The 22,420-nt window shown below is 39.9% G+C and overlaps 1 non-coding gene across 1 annotated transcript; it reads right to left on the reverse strand.

The window, feature by feature from the left end:
- Positions 1 to 16,225: 16,225 nt before the first annotated feature.
- LOC130964636 (small nucleolar RNA R71) lies at positions 16,226 to 16,333 on the reverse strand. Its single transcript, XR_009080722.1, has one exon. It is a non-coding gene; the product is annotated as a small nucleolar RNA R71 (small nucleolar RNA).
- Positions 16,334 to 22,420: the final 6,087 nt, after the last annotated feature.

Consider the following 22,420-nt stretch of genomic DNA (forward strand, 5'->3'; position numbering starts at 1 on the left):
ACATCTATAGGGTTTTATTACAAAGATAGAGATGGCAAGCTCCCAGGGACGCTGATATTGTTGTGTTAAAGAATTACTTCGATGCTAGATACTATGGTGAAATAAGCATTGGTACCCCTTCCCAGAAGTTCACTGTTATTTTTGATACTGTTACCTATAATATGTGGTTTCTTATGCTGGTTTGTTCATAAACATTTCCAATTATTGTGCAGGTTGCTTGCTACCTACATAATAAGTACAAGTCTAGCAAATCAAGTACATATAAGGAAAATAGTTTGTTACTTTGCTGAGATTTGAAATTTCTTTATGATAAATTCCATGATTTATGTTGCTTCGTAATTTTTTTATGAGTTGTTTGGGTCCTTTCTTACTTTGTCTGCACTTTACTTGATCAATACAAACAATTGAACGTTGATGAAGATTACACTAGGATGGTGTCCTTTCATTTTTCCTTTATAATTTACCTTTCTATATATTATTTAGGGACTTCTACTGCTATTCAATATGGTACTAGATCAATTTCTGGATTCTTTAGCTATGATGATGTCAAAGTTGGTGTCATAATTATAAAGAACTAGGTAAAATTGATTGTCAATACCTTTTTATTTAATCTTTTCCTTTACCTTAAAGAATGAGGGTGTCAGTTAAATTGGCTTCTTTCATGATATATTGATAAATCAATTGAGATAAATCATGTTTTCGTCCTTTTAGGAATTCATTGAAGCAACTAAAGAGCCTGGAGTTACATTTGTAGCAGCTAAGTTTGATGGTTTGGTTGGACTTGGATTCTAAGAGATAGTAGTTGGAAAAGCAGTTCCACTATGATATCTATCCATATCTAAACTTTTGATCAAATATTTTGCTAACATTTTTGTTTAATCTTTGTCATTTACAAGGCACTTTCTTGTCACAGGTACAATATGATTGAGCATGGTCTTGTTAAGGAAATATATGGTGTGGGAAAAAGGCAATAATTATTAGATAATAATTTAGTTTACTTCAGCTTGTATTAGGTCTATTGACATTTTCAACTTGTAATTCGATTTAGCCTTCTATTCCTGTTATCCTGTATCATAGTATTCCTGTTATCGTATATCAGCTTTATAGAGTTTTCTTTTCTATATCTTTTTTTGCAGAGTGATACTAGTTGATCTTGTAAAAGCAGTCACAATATGATTTTGAGAATTTCTTGATCCATCCCTTTGCAACTAACACTATTATAAATCAATAGTTGAATGAATTGGATAGGATTGTGTAAATCCCGCCAAAATCGGTAAATAATTAGTTAATACATTAAAATTTGATTAAAAAAACTAAAAATACAAAACTAATATCAAAATAGGATAGAGCTCGTCAAAATGAGAATTTTGATCAATTTTAAAAATTTGGCACAAATTTAGCCCGGATGGACCGAACTGGTTGAAACGGGGCTCAAACCGGGCCTGTGGATCGAACCGGACCCATAATTTAAAAGAAGCAGCAGCTTCTTCTTCCCCATTACATGCACTTGACGCCAAACAGAAAGGGGAGGAGAAGGAACTTCCCTAACCCTCACCAAATTTTCTCACTTCCATAACTTTTCCGTTCGAGCTCTGACGAATAGATTTTTGCCGGTATAGAAATTATCAAGTAATCAATCGTAGTATAGTCTAAACCGACGCAAAATCCATCATCAAACAAATCTACAATCTATAATCGAGAGTATTAGTCCCGAGTCGTTCTTCCCTAGGAATGCTACAAGGATGCATGTTATTGGTTAAGTGGTCTTTTGTGGCTTGAAGAGTGTGGCATAAGAGTGCTAATAAAAGAAAACAACAATCAATCAATATTAAAAGCCTTGGCCAAGGTTGAACATTGGAAGTCCCATCACTATAGCTTCCCTCAATTGTGATAACAAAGGAGTGTTGCTTCACTTAGTTAACCCCTAATTATAGAGGAAAGTCAAGTAAAAGTAATTAACTCAAGTCACAAGTCCTAGTCTTACCCTAGGGAAGTCTAGCTTTAGTGCACTCTAAGTCAATTAGCAATCCTCAATTCTTAATCAACAATTGACATCCATTATTCAAGTGTCTCCAATGACTCAACCACTAGGCCAAGTGAGGGAATGCTACTCCATATCTAAAGTTGGCATTTTCTCAAACACTTGGAGAGCAAGAATGAAAGACATAGTAAAATTGAGAAGAGATTTAGAATTAAAGCAATTCAACACAAGAGATTAACAACAATCAACAATGAACAACAATGAAAATGAGATCTTCAATGAATCAATAGAATCCAAAACAACAAAGCTAAATCTAAGATCTATAAGAATTAAACAATTGCAAACACTAATTGAGATTGGAGAAGATGATCTACAACATGAACAAAGTAAATTGAGTATTGTAATAGATCTCACCAAGGAATGGTTGAGAATTGAGAAAATGAAGATGAATCCTAGAGAGAAGTTGGAGTTTTTCTCTCTACAAATGTAACTAACTAAAAATATCTATCTAAGGATCTAAAATAAGTCTATGGAAGTGAATGTGTATCAATCCCCTTCAATCCTTGGCTCTTATATGCATTATGGCGCCAAAGTTGGTTGCTAAAACCTTCCGAAATCGCCAGGCACGTGTTGCAATAAAAGAATCACGTGCGGACTACGACGCGTGCGCGCACGGTACGCGTGCGCGTCCTTGGCCTGTATCGCAATGTGCGCGCGAGCGCCTTGTGCGCGTACGCGTGCTTGGCCGAAATCAATTCTTTGGCTTTTTGTGCTTCTCTCCACTTGCATGCTTCCTTCCTTGCTTTCTTTGATCCATGCCTAGCCTATTTCAATCCTGGAATTACTAGCAAACACATCAAGGCATCTTATGGAATCAAAGAGGAACTAGAATTCATCAAAATAAGGCTTAAAAAGCATGTTTTTACACTTAAGCACAAATATGGGAGAGATAACAAAACCAAGCTAATTCATAGGCTAAATGTGACAAAAGGTTATCAAATTACCCTAAATTCAATACAAAACAAACCGTCAAATTGGGGTTTGTCAACCTCCCTACACTTAAGCCTTAGCATGTCCTCATGCTAAAATAAGAAGGAACTAAGGGTTATGACATTTATTGAATGTAACTAAACTATATGAGTCCTATCTAAATGCAACCATCTAGAGCAAATGGAAATGCTTAGTTCAAACAAATCACTTCCCAAGAGACATGCATAAGCACAAGAGCTAGGCAATAAGAATTAAGTTCAAACTACAATTGTATTGAATTGTCAAAAAGGAGTTCAAACTTGCAAGAATATAGATAATATGGGTGGATACATGTAATTGAACTTTTGAACCCTCACCGGATGTATATCCGCTCTATTCACTCAAGTGTTTAAGGGTCAATCCACTCAATTCTCTTCTATTCATGTTTTCCAAAATTTGATTTCCTTCTAACAATCAACACTTATTCAATGCAAGCATACATTCATCATGAGGTCTTTCATTTAGGTTGTAATGGGGTTAGGGTCAAGGTAGGATCATTTATTGTTAAGTGGGCTAGGATTTGAATCTTTGATTAGCATAGATTTCCCCACCGAACTATACAATGACCTATACAAATTCAAACTATTCTAACTACCCATTCTTCACTTTTTCTCACATACTCATGCATTCTTATTTCTTGATCCATAACACCTATGCATTGATTCCTTTTTGTTGACTTCACTTTGGGGTATTTTGTCCCCTCTTTATTATATATATATTTTTTCCTTTTTCATCATCATTTTTTTTCTTTTTTTTTCTTTTCATTCATTTTTTTTCTTTTCTTTATATATTTTTTTCTTTTTCTTCTTTCAAACTATATACAAGAACATCAATGCTAAGGTCTCTACATTTAATCAATACATGAATATGTACCCAATTCCTAAACATAAAAGTGTACTACCCCTTTTATCCCATCCAATGTTCCCAAACCTCACCAACTTGAATAGTAAACACTCTCACTAGCCTAGGCTAATCAAGAATCCAAACAAGGACTTTTCATTGGTTTTCCGCCTTGGGCTTGTAATGTGCTAAAATAAGAACGAGTTGGTTGAGCATAGGCTCAAAATTGGCTAACAATGGAGAGTAAAAGGTTGGATATTTGGGTAAGTGGCTAATGAAATAATGGCCTCAATCATATAAATGCATAAATACAAGAAATAAATGGATATATAGAATCAAGCAAATCAAGGATCACAATCATAAAAAGAGAGCAATTTCACACAAGAATGGAAAATAAGTGGTTATAAAATGTAACCACATCAATAGGCTCAAGTCTCACAAGCTTGTGTCCTTAATTCAATACATGATTCACAAAGTATGAAATTCAAGCAAGTTTTACCAAAAATTTTCTTTCAATCAATTGGGTTGACGCCCTATGTTCAAATTCCTTGGAAAATTTCAATGTTTGACTAAGCATTGTTGTGATTGAAAAATTCAAAAATTTTTCTTAGTTCACCCTTTCCTTTTTCACTTAAAACCAATATATTATGCAAAAAGGGTGACTAAGTATTTGCAATTCAAAGTATGATTTCTAATCACAACCATAACTAAAAATAAAGATAAACAAAAATGTATAAAGAAAAGAAAAATCCAACTAAAAGTACGAAATCTATCATCCAAAACATCTAAAAATATCCAAAAGCATCCAAATATCTAAAATCCAAAATAAGCAATAAAAGTATCCAAAGCAAATTAGAAATGCATCAAAATATATACAAAGATGTGCAAAATAAGATAACTAGGCCGAAAAGTTCACCGGTTCCCAAATAATGCTACCGGTGCCCTCCCCACACTTAGAATCAAGCATCGTCCTCGATGCTAAACCGGAGGATCAGTGGGAGGTACAACGATAGGCTCTGGCTGTGGCTGTGGCTGTGGCTGTGGCTCTGGGACCGGCTCCTCATGAGTCTGTGGTGGCTCAGTAGTGTCAGGGGCATCCTGCTGAACTGGTGCCTCCGCATCCTCCTCCTGATGATCCTGCTCATCGGAGGCCGGAGAATCGGGAAGCGGAGGTAGCTCAGCACCCAAAGAAATAAGTGCCTGGTCCATCCGATCTAAACGGCGTCTGACATGGCGTCTCTCGCGCTCTAAAAACCGGAAAAGACGCTGGACCAGGAGATAGGTCGGCTCAGGTGCTGCTGGTGGATCTGTGGATGATGAGGGAGCAGCTGTAGTAGAAGAGGAGGGTGCTGCGGTAGGGGCTGATGGTGAAGGTGTCCCCACAACTGCTCGAGCTCTAGAACGGCGTCTAGCAGGTGGTCTCTCGTGCACCCAACCACCCCAGGGGATAGTAACCTCCCTGTCATCTGCATCAGGGGGTGGTGGTCGCACATCATCGTCCAGCCATGGGACCTCAGCTAGGGCCACCATACTCGTGACCAATGTAGGAAATGGAAGTAGGCCACGAATATGCGCCCGCCACATGCACTGTCTGATAAGTCTAGGGAAAGAGACATCCTTTCCCTCCATGACACATCCAATCAGCAGGAGCATCTCCATGGGGATCTCAGAGAAGTGTGTAGTAGGCAGGATATAGTGGGCGAAGATCATCTGCCAAGTCCTGGCCTCCCTAGTCAAATGAGCAAACAACATCCCCTTAGGCTTGGTGTTGCCCGCATCCATAACCCATGCAGCATCCGGTATCCCAATCACGCGCCTAAGCGCCTCATAGTCAAAGGTCATGGTGTGGATGGCTATCTCTGCCTGCTGATGGGCACACAGGTCATCCGGAATGTGTCGGCAATGTAATGCCTCCTCAATGGCATTCTCGGTAATCATAATCTCTCTACCCCGCACCTGAACCGAATCCAAGGTCGGACGGAAGAAGTTGCAGTAGAATTCCTTTACCCAAGATATATTTATATCCCCCAAATCCCAGTCAACAAAGTCGATACCTAACTCAAGGATCCGACCGGTAATGGACCGTCTCACATCATTAGGTAGGAGCAACTTCTTCTCAATATTCAGCTTCGTTGTTCGATATCTAGAAAACCGAAGCTCACAGTAGAGATTGGAAAATTTGTCCAGATTGGTAGAAGGCAACTGCTGATTCTCTTTTTCTTTATCACTTAACGGATTCTTGGCATAATGCTTGTAGATGGAAGGAATGGAGGGGGTATAGTGTTTTCTCTTCTTAGAAGCAGTGGCTATGGCTTTGCCTTTATTCGACATCCTAAAAAATATGATAGAATATATAAAACATTTGGCATGTAACAAAGAAGGCATGTTCAGGATACAATTATCAAAGAACAATCATGATGTTGCAATGAATATACAAAAGTGAACAAGTAAACCAAAAAAAATGCAAGCTTCATTAAGGTCAACAACTCATATTCAAAAGGCAATAATATCATCATATTTTTGAAAGAATTGTTAAAGAGGGTTAAAGGTGAGTGGAAGTAAAACGGTTAAAGAAATTAGTATGTTAGAAAAGTGGATTAGTGATATGATGATATTTGGCACAATGAAAAGAGAAGTTGTGGTTCATATTCACGATGATTGATGCAAATTCGGGAAGTCAAAAAGGAAACGGAAATTTGCCCAAAATTGAAATAAAGACCAAAATGAAACTAATTTCCTTGAAAATCGGGCAGCATTCTGGCTTAAAATTGGACGTTCCCGGGTAGCAAAAGAGCACAATTAGCATAGAAAACAACATCAATTACGCACAGCAGCAAACAGATATTATTGAGCAACACATATCGCATGAAATAACAGCCCAAAACCAACATACAGTACCTAAGGAAGCAAGCAGCAAATATGCACATACGGAGCAATTATCAGGCCTAGAATCCTCTATCCAGTCCTAGCTACCTAACCGCAATTATATCTATCTAACCTAACATACAAAATTTGAATTTAAACTAACTAACATGCAATTACAATAACTAACATGAATGAACAATTAAAAGGAAAAATAGAAAAACAAACAGAAATGGAGCAGGAACCTGGGAGTAGGGGAACTAATAATGGAATGGAAAATGGGGGCAATAGGGCCAGGAGCTGCGCCGCCGTGGACGGTGGCCAGAAAGATGAGTGGCGGCGGTGGTGATCGGAAGAATGAGGGGCTGAGTGAGAGAAGGTCAGCGAGGATGTGTAACAATGAAAGAGAGGGAGGGTGCCGCCGAGTGTTGCCGCCGGCAGTGATGGTGGAACGGCGGCGGTGGTGGCCGCGGACAACGTGAGGCTGAGAGATGGAAGGGAGGAGGAGAGAGAGTGAGTGGAGGAGATAGAGAGGACGAGGACGAGTGGGGTGACGGTGAGAAAAGGGGCGGCCGTGTGGTGGTGGTCGGCGGAGCAGAGGTGGTGGTTATGGGGGGAAGAAGAAGAAGAAACGGAAATGGAGGTTGGGGGGAAGTGCGTGACTGCGCAGTGTGCGTCGCGCATTAGGGTTATCCCTATTTTTGAATCGGCGCGCGCGCGCACCTTGCGCGTCCGCGTCCATTGAGAAAGCTCGGGACCTACGCGTGCGCGTACAACGCGCTTAAGCGTGGATGAGCAAAATAGGAAGGGACGCGTGCGCGTACAGTGCGCGCACGCGTGCATGGAGTTGGGCTAGGGGCTTAGAGTTGGCCCAACTCAGGCCTAACTCTCTGGAGACTGGGCTGGAAGTTGCGCCACCAGACCTGCGCGCACGCGGCATGTACGCGTCCGCGCGCATTGGGGAAAATGGAGAATCATGCGCGAACGTGCAGTGCGCGCTAACGTGGGATGGCATATTAGGCAGGGGCGCGTGCGCGTACGGTGCGCGCACGCGTACATGAGATTGGGCCTGAGGCTTAGAATGTGCTTGAGGCACGCCCAACTCTCGGGTTCGTGGCCTAGATTGGTGGCAGCACGCAAGGACGCGCGCGCAGTAAGTGCGGATCCGCGTACATTGACGAATTGTGATATGGCGCGCTAGCGCGATGCGTGCGCTCGCGTCTTGTCCATTATTGACATACAGGCGCGCACGCGGCAAGTGCGCGTCCGCGCAGATCGAGTTGGGCTAGGGGCCTAAGGTTGGCCCAGAGCCGGCTCAACTCTCTGGGGTTTGGCTCAAAAATTTGCAACAGCACATCGACGCGGACGCGTTAAGTGCGCGTCCGCACGAATTTCCATGTTCTCATAAATGGCGCGCACGCACGTAGTGCGCGTCGGCGTGGGTCGTGTTGGGCTCAGGGCATAATGTTTGCCCAAGAGAGGCCCAACTCTCGGGTATGTGGGCGATGTTGCATCCGCACAGGGACGCGTGCGCGTACAGTGTGCGCGCGCGTCCACCCTCCTTTTTTTTTTTTTGAATCAGAAAATGCCTAAAAGCTCTAAATTGCCCAAAGACTCCCCATGGTGCCTACAACTCCTTATTTAGTCAAAAACCACACACTTTCTAAAATGCAAGTTGGTTTTGAGATTTATTCTGTTTCTACTAAGCACAACATACATGTTAATATGCTAGCAACTAATGTACACAAACAAGCTAATTATGAAATGAAAAACTACCTACAATGGTAACTCAAATCATTTATTAAACAAAATTAGAAGGGAGTGGAAAGAGTTTACCATGGTAGGGTGTCTCCCACCTAGCACTTTTAGTTAAAGTCCTTAAGTTGGACATTTGGTGGAGTCCTTGCTAGGGTGGCTTATGCTTAAACTCTTCTTCGAATCCCCACCAGTGTTTGCTCTTCCAATAGCCTCCGGGATCCCAGTTTAAACGTACACGGCTTTCAAGGGGGCCTAAGCAAGTAACAAGGCCCCTAAGTTGATAGTGATCTATGTATGTTCCGGGGTCCCATACTTTGTCTGTCAACCCCTTTTCTTCTTGATCTTCATGCTTTCAATAGGGTGACAAACTTATTGAATTCTCCTTGTAACTCGTACTCATCATCTTAAACCCATTGAATTTGGCTTCACTCAACCTTTGAAACTCAAAGTTTGATCTCCCATCCTTTATGCACCTTGTTTCACATTGTTCACCAACATCTAATCCGTTCTTACTCTCTAGCCCACAAAGAGTTCTAAGTTGACCGTCTGTTTCTAACAACGCATATTGATATGGGCCAAGAAAATTAAAGGATGAGATGATTACCCACTCAATTTGTGATTGGGACGGCGACTTAGCAAGGAAGATATTCAATGATCTTGACATTGTAGGTTCCACTTCCTTTGGCTCCTCCATGATGATTTCCATCTTTTGATAACTCTTTTTAAATTCTTCTTGTTTGCTAACTTCCTTCAAACCTTTATCATTGATCAAGTTATGTGTTGGAGGTTGCGCACCCTCCTCAACATTGGTTTCACATTCGAAGGGGGAAGCTTCAACAAGATCACCATTGTCACTTGATGTAGAGTTATTTTCGTTGATGGAACTTCCTTCTTGTTCAACCTCCTCTAGGTCTTCTTCCACTTCTTTATCTTCAACAATCTTCATTTCCTCCGCTTGTTGCAACACACACTCCATTTCCTTGTGCCCAACTTGAGACTCTAAAGTCTCCCTCATACCTCCCTCTTTGGTTGCTTTCTCACAATCATCCGTGAACTCATTTCGCTTGTGATATGAATCCCAAGAATCTATCTTTTGACGGATGGTTGCTTGAAGTCGATCCATTTCTTCCTTGAAATGATCCCTTAATTCTTGTTCCGCTTTACTAACATAAGTAGGATCATATTGCTCTTGGATTAATGGACATTGATATGCTTCCATGGAGGTTTGTGGCGGAGAGAAGAAATCATAATATGGTTGGAAAGAATATTCATCAAAGCTTTGAGATGGGAAGTCATTTTGGTTATTGGTAGAGGGTGAAATTATACGGGACGTAAATTCTTGGAGGGTAGAGGTGAAACTAGTGAAGGCGGTTTGGAGCTCTTCTTGCTCTTGAAGAATGATACCAAGTGCATCATCCATGGGGACTTGGGTTGGAGGGTAAAAATATTGGAGTGGTGGTGATTCAAGGGTTGCTTGTTCATAATCGTCACAAGGGTATGCATAGGGGGAATATAGATTTGGATCATATGTAGGCAATTGGTGGAAATAAGATGTGGGTTGAGAATATGGTGCATAGAATGGTGGTGGTTGAGAGGTATAACCATGATAAGAGTCATCATATCCATAGGAATGATATGCATTATAGGAAGGATTACCATCATAGTAACTTGAAGGGGAAGGTAGCCATGATGATTGCTCATATAGATATGGCTCCCCTCTTGAGAATTCATCTATCCCATACTGTGAGCCATCATTCAAGTTTTCATCGCCTACAAAATAGTCATAGTCATATCCAAAACCACAAGGACGAGAATTCATAGTGGCAAATAGGAAAAAAAACTAATAAAGAGCTAAAGATAACAAAAAACTACCAAACAAACAAAAAAACAAACATATTCACAATATTCACATATTTACATTAACCAAAAACATGGCACTCATGCGCATTCCCCGGCAACAGCGCCATTTTGACGAATAGATTTTTGCCGGTATAGAAATTATCAAGTAATCAATCGTAGTATAGTCTAAACTGACGCAAAATCCATCATCAAACAAATCTACAATCTATAATCGAGAGTATTAGTCCCGAGTCGTTCTTCCCTAGGAATGCTACAAGGATGTATGTTATTGGTTAAGTGGTCTTTTGTGGCTTGAAGAGTGTGGCATAAGAGTGCTAATAAAAGAAAACAACAATCAATCAATATTAAAAGCCTTGGCCAAGGTTGAACATTGGAAGTCCCATCACTATAGCTTCCCTCAATTGTGATAACAAAGGAGTGTTGCTTCACTTAGTTAACCCCTAATTATAGAGGAAAGTCAAGTAAAAGTAATTAACTCAAGTCACAAGTCCTAGTCTTACCCTAGGGAAGTCTAGCTTTAGTGCACTCTAAGTCAATTAGCAATCCTCAATTCTTAATCAACAATTGACATGCATTATTCAAGTGTCTCCAATGACTCAACCACTAGGCCAAGTGAGGGAATGCTACTCCATATCTAAAGTTGGCATTTTCTCAAACACTTGGAGAGCAAGAATGAAAGACATAGTAAAATTGAGAAGAGATTTAGAATTAAAGCAATTCAACACAAGAGATTAACAACAATCAACAATGAACAACAATGAAAATGAGATCTTCAATGAATCAATAAAATCCAAAACAACAAAGCTAAATCTAAGATCTATAAGAATTGAACAATTGCAAACACTAATTGAGATTGGAGAAGATGATCTACAACATGAACAAAGTAAATTGAGTGTTGTAATAGATCTCACCAAGGAATGGTTGAGAATTGAGAAAATGAAGATGAATCCTAGAGAGAAGTTGGAGTTTCTCTCTCTACAAATGTAACTAACTAAAAATATCTATCTAAGGATCTAAAATAAGTCTATGGAAGTGAATGTGTATCAATCCCCTTCAATCCTTGGCTCTTATATGCATTGTGGCGCCAAAGTTGGTTGCTAAAACCTTCCAAAATCGCCAGGCACGTGTTGCAATAAAAGAATCACGTGCGGACTACGACGCATGCGCGCACGGTATGCGTGCGCGTCCTTGGCCTGTATCGCAATGTGCGCGCGAGCGCCTTCTGCGCGTACGCGTGCTTGGCCGAAATCAATTCTTTGGCTTTTTGTGCTTCTCTCCACTTGCATGCTTCCTTCCTTACTTTCTTTGATCCATGCCTAGCCTATTTCAATCCTGGAATTACTAGCAAACACATCAAGGCATCTTATGGAATCAAAGAGGAACTAGAATTCATCAAAATAAGGCTTAAAAAGCATGTTTTTACACTTAAGCACAAATATGGGAGAGATAACAAAACCAAGCTAATTCATAGGCTAAATGTGACAAAAGATTATCAAATTACCCTAAATTCAATACAAAACAAACCGTCAAATTGGGGTTTGTCAAGCTCCGATCGCCGCATCGTTTGTGGCCACGCATCTAGCGCGTCGAGTTCTACATTTCAGTCGGATCAATTTTACTGGTAAGCTTTATTTTTGTTTCAGAATCTCTACCCCCTTTCTTATGGTGAAATTGAAACCCTAAAGTAAAATCTTGCCCAATTTAGTGTTTTAGGTTTGAGTTAGCTTCCGGAGCTTATTGGGCTTGAGCTATTAGGCGTATGGGTATGGTAAGGACAACCTAACCCTAGCTCAATCTTGCATTTATTATGAGAAAACTTAATTTAAAACATGTATATGAATTAGGTGTAGATTAAGTGGATATATATGCATTGGAATTAAATTGGGAGCATTTGGAAGCTTGTTGGTGATTGGAGTCAAGACTTGGGTTGGTTTCTCAAGCTCGTGAGGGGCTGTGATTGTGTTCTTGTGGCTGCCTTGGATTGAATAAAGTGATTGGCCAAGGTATGGTTTAGGTTTTGCGTGTTTAACATTAAAGGTGTTGTGAAAACTTAGGCTAGAAAATCATATGTTAAGTTGAATTGGTTAGATGCATTTAATGATTAGTCTTGTGAAGTTATTAGATGGATTTATGGTTGAACTTATATTGGAATTTATGAGTTGTTGATTGATGAGCGGATAATTTTTTTGGCATTGTTTTTAGTATGTTTTTAGTACGTTTTAGTTAGTTTTTAGTATATTTTTATTAGTTTTTAGTTAAAATTCACTTTTCTGGACTTTACTATGAGTTTGTGTGTTTTTCTATGATTTCAGGTATTTTCTGGCTGAAATTGAGGGACCTGAGCAAAAATCTGATTCAGAGACTGAAATGGACTGCAGATGCTGTTGGATTCTGACCTCCCTGCACTCAAAGTGGATTTTCTGGAGCTACAGAAGCCCAATTGGCGCGCTCTCAACGGCGTTGGAAAGTAGACATCCTGGACTTTCCAGCAATGTATAATAGTCCATACTTTGCCCAAGATTTGATGGCCCAAACCGGCATTCCAAGTCAGCTCAAAACTGCCCGGCGTTAAACGCCGGAACTGGCACAAAAATGGGAGTTAAACGCCCAAACTGGCACAAAAGCTGGCGTTTAACTCCAAGAAGAGTCTCTACACGAAAATGCTTCAATGCTCAGCCCAAGCACACCCCAAGTGGGCCCGAAAGTGGATTTTTCTGTCATTTACTCATTTCTGTAAACCTTAGGCTACTAGTTCTTTATAAATAAGACCTTTTGCTATTGTATTTTTCATCTCTGGATCTTAGATCATCTTTAGATGTTTGAGTCTTTTGATCATGTATTGGGAGGCTGGCCATTCGGCCATGCCTAGACCCTGTTCTTATGTATTTTTAACGGTGGAGTTTCTACACACCATAGATTAAGGTGTGGAGCTCTGCTGTACCTCGAGTATTAATGCAATTACTATTGTTCTTCTATTCAATTCAGCTTGTTCTTATTCCAAGATATTCATTCGCTCTCAAGAACTTGATGAATGTGATGATTATGTGACGCTCATCATCATTCTCACTTATGAACGCGTGCCTGACAACCACTCCCGTTCTATAAGCAAACAAGGCTTGAATGTTTATCTCTTAGATTCTTTAATCGGAATCTTCGTGGTATAAGCTAGAATTGATGGCGGCATTCAAGAGAATCCGGAAGGTCTAAACCTTGTCTGTGGTATTCTGAGTAGGATTCAATGATTGAATGACTGTGACGAGCTTCAAACTCCTGAAGGTTGGGCGTTAGTGACAGACGCAAAAGAATCAATGGATTCTAGTCCAACCTGATTGAGGACCGACAGATGAATAGCCGTGCCGTGACAGGGTGCGTTGAATATTTTCATTGAGAGGACGGGACTGTAGCCACTGACAACGGTGATGCCCAACATACAGCTTGCCATGGAAAGGAGTAAGAAGGATTGGATGAAGACAGTAGGAAAGCAGAGAGACGGAAGGGACAAAGCATCTCCATTCGCTTATCTGAAGTTCTCACCAATGAATTACATAAGTATCGCTATCTTTACTTTATGCTGTATTCATATATCATCCATAACCATTTGAATCTGCCTGACTGAGATTTACAAGATGACCATAGCTTGCTTCATACCAACAATCTCCGTGGGATCGACCCTTACTCGCGTAAGGTTTATTACTTGGACGACCCAGTGCACTTGCTGGTTAGTTGTGCGAAGTTGTGTTTATGCCATGGTATTGAGCACCAAGTTTTTGGATTCATTACCGGGGATTATTTGAGTTGTGAAAAGTAGTGATCACAATTTCGTGCACCAAGTTTTTGGCGCCGTTGCCGGGGATTGTTTCGAGTATGGACAACTGACGGTTCATCTTGTTGCTTAGATTAGGTATTTATCTTCAGAGTTCTTAAGAATGAATTCTAGTGTTTCAAGGTGATGTTCTTATCATCACGAAAGCTGATTGATTCTCATCAATTTAGCTCTTGAATGTAATGTCTTGCTGAAGCTTGGCTAGCCATGTCTAATTTCTTTAGACTAAAGCTTTAGACTAACATTGCATGATTCCTGGAATTCTCATTAAGAATTTTGATACCTTTATTTTCTTTTCCACTTAATTTTCGAAAAATCCAAAAAAAAAATTACAAAATCATAAAAACCAAAAATATTCTATGTTTCTTGTTGAGTCTAATGTCTCATGTTAAGTTTGGTGTCAATTGCATGTTTCTGTTCTTCTTGCATTTTTTCGAATTCATGCATGTGTCTTCATTAATCTTCAAGTTGTTTTTGATGATTTCCTTGTTTTGATCTTTGAATTCTCTTGACTTGAGTGTTTTGTTATATGCATTCTCATTTTGTTAGTGTCAATGGTATACAAACTGCTAAGTTTGGTGTCTTGCATGCATTGTTATTTGATTTTAGTTGCATTTTGATTATTAAAAATCCAAAAAATTTTTTAATTTGTGTCTTTTCAAGTCAATAATACAGAGAATTGAAGATTCAGAACATACTGCAGAGGAATTATACAGAAAAAGCTGGACGTTCAAAACGCCCAGTGAAGAAGGCAAACTGGCATTTAAATGCCAGCCAGGGTGCCTGGCTGGGCGTTTAACCCCAAAAGGGTAGTGTTTTGGGCGTTAAACGCCAGAATGTGCACCATTCTGGGCGTTTAACGCCAGGATGGCACAAGAGGAAAGATTTTGCTTTTAATGCAAATTTTTTTCAAGTTTTCAAAATTTTTTCAAAATCAAATCTTTTTCAGATCATATCTTTTCAATCAAATCTTTTTCAAAATCAATTTCTTTCCTTTTTCAAAAATACTTACTATCAATTAATGATTTGATTCAACATTTCAAGTATGTTGCCTTTTCTGTTGAGAAAGGTTTAATGTTTGAATCATATCTTTTCTTGTTAGCCAAGTCATTAATTTTTAAAATCAAATCTTTTTAAATTGTTTTTCAAATCATATCTTCTCAATCATATCTCTTTAATCACATCTTTTTCAAAATAGTTTTCAATCATATCTTTTTAATTTCTAATTTCAAAATCTTTTTCAAAAATCACTTGATTTCTTTCCCACTTTTAGTTTTCAAAAATTATCAATCAATTTTTCAAAATGTTTTAAAAATCTTTTTAATTAATTTTCGAAAATTTCTTCCCCTCTTCTCACATCCTTCTATTTATGGACTAACACTATTCTTCAATGAACAATTTGAACTCCATCTCTCTTGATAAGTTCGAATTCTTCTACTTCTTCCTTCTATTTTTCTTTTCCTCTGACACCTCAAGGAATCTCTATACTGTGACATAGAGGATTCCATATTTTCTTGTTCTCTTCTCTTTCATATGAGCAGGAGCAAAGACAAAAGCATTCTTGTTGAGGCTGACCCTGAACCTGAAAGGACCTTGAAGCGAAAGCTAAGAGAAGCTAAGGCACAACTCTCTATAGAGGATCTAACAAAAATCTTCAAAAAAGAAGACATGGCAGCCGAAAACAACAACAATGCCAACAATACAAGGAAGGTGCTGGGTGACTTTACTGCACCTACTCCCGACTTCTATGGGAGAAGCATCTCTATCCCTGCCATTGGAGCAAACAACTTTGAGCTTAAGCCTCAATTAGTTTCTCTAATGCAACAGAATTGCAAGTTCCATGGACTTCCATTGGAAGATCCTCATCAGTTTTTAGCTGAATTCTTGCAAATCTGTGACACTGTCAAGACTAATGGGTTGACCCTGAGGTCTATAGACTTATGCTATTCCCTTTTGCTGTAAGAGACAGAGCTAGAATATGGTTGGACTCACAACCTAAAGAAAGCCTGAACTCTTGGGAAAAGCTTGTCAATGCCTTCTTGGCAAATTTCTTTCCACCTCAAAAATTAAGTAAGCTTAGAGTGGAAGTCCAAACCTTCAGACAGAAGGAAGGAGAATCCCTCTATGAAGCTTGGAAAAGATACAAACAATTAATCAGAAAGTGTCCCTCTCACATGCTTTCTAAATGGAGCATCATAGGTATTTTCTATGATGGTCTCTCTGAACTATCCAAGATGTCTTTGGATAGCTCTGCTGGAGGATCTCTTCATCTGAAGAAGACGCCTGCAGAAGCTCAAGAACTAATTGAAATGGTTGCAAATAACCAATTCATGTACACTTCTGAAAGGAATCCTGTGAACAATGGGACAATTCAGAAGAAAGGAGTTCTTGAGATTGATACTCTGAATGCGATATTGGCTTAGAACAAAATATTGACTCAGCAAGTCAATTTGATTTCTCAAAGTCTGTCTGGAATGCAAAATGCACCAAGCAGTACTAAGGATGCTTCATCTGAAGAAGAAGCTTATGATCCTGAGAACCCTTCAATTGAAGAGGTGAATTACATGGGAGAACTCTATGGAAACACCTATAATTCTTCATGGAGAAATCATCCAAATCTCTCATGGAAGGATCAACAGAGACCTCAACAAGGTTTCAACAACAATAATGGTGGAAGAAACAGGTTTAGCAATGGCAAGCCTTTTCCATCATCTTCTCAGCAACAGACAGAGAATTCTAAGCAGAACCACTCTGACTTAGCAACCATGGTCTCTGATATAATCAAAACTACTCAAAGTTTCATGACTGAAACAAGGTCCTCCATTAGGAATTTGGAGGCACAAGTGGATAAGCTGAGCAAGAAAATTACTGAACTCCCTCCTAGTACTCTTCCAAGCAATACAGAAGAGAATCCAAAAGGAGAATGTAAGGCCATCAACATGGCCAAATTTGGAGAGGAGGAAGAGGCAGTGAACGCTACTGAGGAAGACCTCAATGGATGTCCACTGGCCTCCAATGAGTTCCCTAATGAGGAACCATGGGAATCTGAGGCTCACATTGAGACCATAGAGATTCCATTGGACTTACTTCTGCCATTCATGAGCTCTGATGAGTATTCTTCCTCTGAAGAGGATGAATATGTCACTGAAGAGCAAGTTGCTAAATACCTTGGAGCAATCATGAAGCTAAACGACAAGTTATTTGGTAATGAGACTTGGAAGAACGAACCTCCTTTGCTCACCAAAGAACTGGATGACTTGTCTAGGCAGAAATTATCTCAAAAGAGACAAGATCCTGGGAAGTTTTCAATACCTTGTACCATAGGCACCATGACCTTTAAGAAGGCTCTGTGTGACCTAGGGTCAAGCATAAACATCATGCCTCTCTCTGTAATGGAGAAGCTAGGGATCTTTGAGGTACAAGCTGCAAGAATCTCACTAGAGATGGCAGACAACTCAAGAAAACAAGCTTATGGACTTGTAGAGGATGTTTTGGTAAAGATTGAAGACCATTACATCCCTGTTGATTTCATAGTCCTAGAGACTGGAAAGTGCATGGATGAATCCATCATCCTTGGCAGACCCTTCCTAGCCACAGGAAAGGCTGTGATTAATGTGGACAGAGGAGAATTGATCATTCAAATGAATGAAGAATCCTTTGTGTTTAAGGCTCAAGGATATCCCTCTATCACCATGGAGAGGAAGCATGAAGAGCTTCTCTCAAAACAGAGCCAAATAGAGCCCCCACAGTCAAACTCTAAGTTTGGTGTTGGGAGGCCACAACCAAATTCTAAGTTTGGTGTTGAACCCCCACATTCAAACTCTAAGTTTGGTGTTGGGAGGTTCCAACATTGCTCTGAGTATTTGTCAGGCTCCATGAGAGCCCTCTGTCAAGCTACAGACATTAAAGAAGCGCTTGTTGGGAGGCAACCCAATGTTATATTTTATCTATTTTCCTTTGTTATTTTATGTTTTCTGTAGGTTGATGATCATGAGAAGTCACAAAATCAATTGAAAAAGCAAAAACAGAATGAAAAATAGAAAGAAAAATAGCACACCCTGGAGGAAGACCTTGCTGGCGTTTAAACGCCAGTAAGGGCAGCAAATGGGCGTTTAACGCCCAGTCTGGCACCATTCTGGGCGTTTAACGCCAGAAAGGGGCACCAGACTAGCGTTAAACGCCAGGAAAGGGCAAGAAGTTGGCGTTAAACGCCAGAAATGGGCACCACCCCGGCGTTTAACGCCAGAATTGGCACAGAGAGCAATTTTGCTCGCCACTTGGTGCAGGGATGACTTTTCCTTGACACCTCAGGATCTGTGGACCCCACATGATCTCCACCTACCCCACCACTCTCTCTCTTCTTCACCCATTCACCAATCACCTCAAACACCTCTTCCCCAAAAACCCTTCACCTATCAAATCCCATCTTTCTCTTCACCACTCACATTCATCCTTCATAAAACCCCACCTACCTCACCATTCAAATTCAAACCACTTTCCCTCCCAAACCCACCCATTCATAACCGAAACCTACCCCTCTCTCCACCCCTATATAAACCCATCTTCACTCCTTCATTTTCACACACCCTAAACACTACTTCTCCCCCTTTGGCCGAACCACAAAGCCATCTCCATCTCCTCTATTTCTTCTTCTTCTACTCTCTTCTTTCTTCTTTTGCTCGAGGACGAGCTAACCTTTTAAGTTTGGTGTGGTAAAAGTATTGCTTTTTGTTTTTCCATAACCATTTATGGCATCCAAGGCCGAAGAAACCTCTAGAAAGAGGAAAGGGAAGGCAAAAGCTTTCACCTCTGAGTCATGGGAGATGGAAAGATTCATCTCAAAGGTGCATCAAGACCACTTCTATGAAGTTGTGGCCTTGAAGAAGGTGATCCCTGAGGTCCCTTTCAAACTCAAAAAGAGTGAATATCCGGAGATCCGACATGAGATTCGAAGAAGAGGTTGGGAAGTTCTTACCAACCCCATTCAACAAGTCAGAATCTTAATGGTTCAAGAGTTCTATGCCAATGCATGGATCACTAAGAACCATGATTAAAGTGTGAACCCGGACCCAAAGAATTGGCTTACAATGGTTCGGGGGAAATACTTAGATTTTAGTCCGGAAAATGTAAGGATGGCATTCAACTTGCCCATGATGCAAGGAGATGAACACCCTTACACTAGAAGGGTCAACTTTGATCAAAGGTTGAACCAAGTCCTCATAGACATCTGTGAAGAGGGTGCCTAATGGAAGAGAGATTCAAGAGGGAAGCCGGTTCAATTGAGAAGGCATGACCTCAAGCCCGTGGCTAGGGGATGGTTGGAGTTTATCCAATGCTCAATCATTCCCACTAGCAACCGGTCCGAAGTTACTATAGACCGGGCCATCATGATTCATAGCATCATGATTGGAGAAGAAGTAGAAGTTCATGAGGTTATAGCCCAAGAACTTTATAAGGTGGCGGACAAGTCCTCTACCTTGGCAAGGTTAGCCTTTTCTCATCTCATTTGTCACCTCTGTTATTCAGTTGGAGTTGACATAGAGGGAGACATTCCCATTGATGAGGACAAGCCCATCACTAAGAAAAGGATGGAGCAAACAAGAGATCCCACTCATCCTGAAATCCCTGAGATGCCTCAAGGGATGCACTTTCCTCCACAAAACTATTGGGAGCAAATCAACACCTCCCTAGGAGAATTGAGTTTCAATATGGGACAACTAAGGGTGGAGCACCAAGAACATTCCATCCTCCTCCATGAAATTAGAGAAGATCAAAGAATCATGAGAGAGGAGCAACAAAGGCAAGGAAGAGACATTGAGGAGCTCAAGCACTCCATAAGATCTTCAAGAGGAAGAACAAGCCGCCATCACTAAGGTGGACCCGTTCTTTGATTTCCTTGTTCTTTATTTTCCTGTTTTTTGAATTTTAATGCTTATGTTTATCTATGTTTGTGTCTTGTGATCATTAGTGTCTTAGTGTCTATGCCTTAAAGTTATGAATGTCCTATGAATCCATCACCTTTCTTAAATAAAAAATGTTCTTAATTGAAAAAGAGAAGAATTGCATGAATTTTGAATTTTATAACAGATTAATTATTTTGATGTGGTGGCAATACTTTTGTTTTCTGAATGTATGCTTGAACAATGCATATGTCTTTTGAGTTTGTTGTTCATGAATGGTTGGCTCTTGAAAGAATGATGAAAAGGGAGACATGTTACTGAGGATCTGAAAAATCATAAAAATGATTCTTGAAGCAAGAAAAAGTAGTGAATACAAAAAAAAGAAGAAGCGAAAAAAAAAACGAAAAAAAAAGAGAAAGAGAAAAGTAAAGAAAAAGAAAGAAAAAGGAAGTTGTGATCCAAGGCAAAAAGAGTGTGCTTAAGAACCCTGGACACCTCTAATTGGGGACTCTAGCAAAGCTGAGCCACAATCTGAAAAGGTTCACCCAATTATGTGTCTGTGGCATGTATGTATCCGGTGGTAATACTGGAAGACATAGTGCTTTGGGCCACGGCCAAGACTCATAAAGTAGCTGTGTTCAAGAATCATCATACTTAACTAGGAGAATCAATAACACTATCTGGATTCTGAGTTCCTATAGAAGCCAATCATTCTGAATTTCAAAGGATAGAGTGAGATGCCAAAACTGTTCAGAGCCAAAAAGCTAAAAGCCCCGCTCATCTAATTAATATTGATCTTCATAGATGATTTTGGAATTCATTGCATATTCTCTTCTCTTTATCTTATTTGATTTTCAGTTGCTTGAGGACAAGCAACAATTTAAGTTTGGTGTTGTGATGAGCGGATAATTTATACGCTTTTTGGCATTGTTTTTAGTATGTTTTTAGTACGTTTTAGTTAGCTTTTAGTATATTTTTATTAGTTTTTAGTTAAAATTCACTTTTCTGGACTTTACTATGAGTTTGTGTGTTTTTCTGTGATTTCAGGTATTTTCTGGCTGAAATTGAGGGACCTGAGCAAAAATCTGATTCAGAGACTGAAATGGACTGCAGATGCTGTTAGATTCTGACCTCCCTGCACTCGAAGTGGATTTTCTGGAGCTACAGATACCCAATTGGCGCGCTCTCAACGGTGTTGGAAAATAGACATCCCGGCCCAAACCGGCGTTCCAAATCAGCTTAAAACTGCCTGGCGTTAAACGCCGGAACTGGCACAAGAATGGGAGTTAAACGCCCAAACTGGCACAAAAGCTGGCGTTTAACTCCAAAAAGAGTCTCTACACGAAAATACTTCAATGCTCAGCCCAAGCACACACCAAGTGGGCCCAGAAGTGGATTTTTCTGTCATTTACTCATTTCTGTAAACCTTAGGCTACTAGTTTTTTATAAATAAGACCTTTCGCTATTGTATTTTTCATCTCTGGATCTTAGATCATCTTTAGATGTTTGAGTCTTTTGATCATGTATTGGGAGGCTGGCCATTCGGCCATGCCTAGACCCTGTTCTTATGTATTTTCAACGGTGGAGTTTCTACACACCATAGATTAAGGTGTGGAGTTCTGCTGTACCTCGAGTATTAATGCAATTACTATTGTTCTTCTATTCAATTCAGCTTGTTCTTATTCCAAGATATTCATTCGCTCTCAAGAACTTGATGAATGTGATGATTATGTGACGCTCATCATCATTCTCTCTTATGAACGCGTGCCTGTCAACCACTCCCGTTCTACAAGCAAACAAGGCTTGAATATTTATCTCTTGGATTCTTTAATCGGAATCTTCGTGGTATAAGCTAGAATTGATGGCGGCATTCAAGAGAATCCGGAAGGTCTAAATCTTGTCTGTGGTATTCTGAGTAGGATTCAATGATTGAATAACTGTGACGAGCTTCAAACTCTTGAAGGCTGGGCGTTAGTGACAGACGCAAAAGAATCAATGGATTCTACTCCAACTGAGCTTGACGAGCCAACTGGCTCGGCTGTCAGCCTATATGGTAGACAGATAAGGGTGCATTGACATTGTACCTTATGATTGTATATATGAAGATGGTCCTTTAGGTTTTGAAAAAAAAATAACACTGACACTGTAAAAAAGGTTGAAGTACAGGATCCTTTGGAGGAAGTAGATATTGATAACGGTGATTATCCTAGACCAACATATGTAAGCAAGATGTTGCCTGATGATTTCAAACAAGAAATGGTGGAAATTTTGAAGGAATATTGCGACTGTTTTGCATGGGATTATGCAGAGATGCCAGTCTTGAATCGTGAATTAGTAGAACATCAATTGCCATTGAAAGTCAATGTC

This window comes from Arachis stenosperma, chromosome 2, assembly GCF_014773155.1.
Source record: "Arachis stenosperma cultivar V10309 chromosome 2, arast.V10309.gnm1.PFL2, whole genome shotgun sequence".
In the NCBI taxonomy this organism is placed as follows: domain Eukaryota; kingdom Viridiplantae; phylum Streptophyta; class Magnoliopsida; order Fabales; family Fabaceae; genus Arachis; species Arachis stenosperma.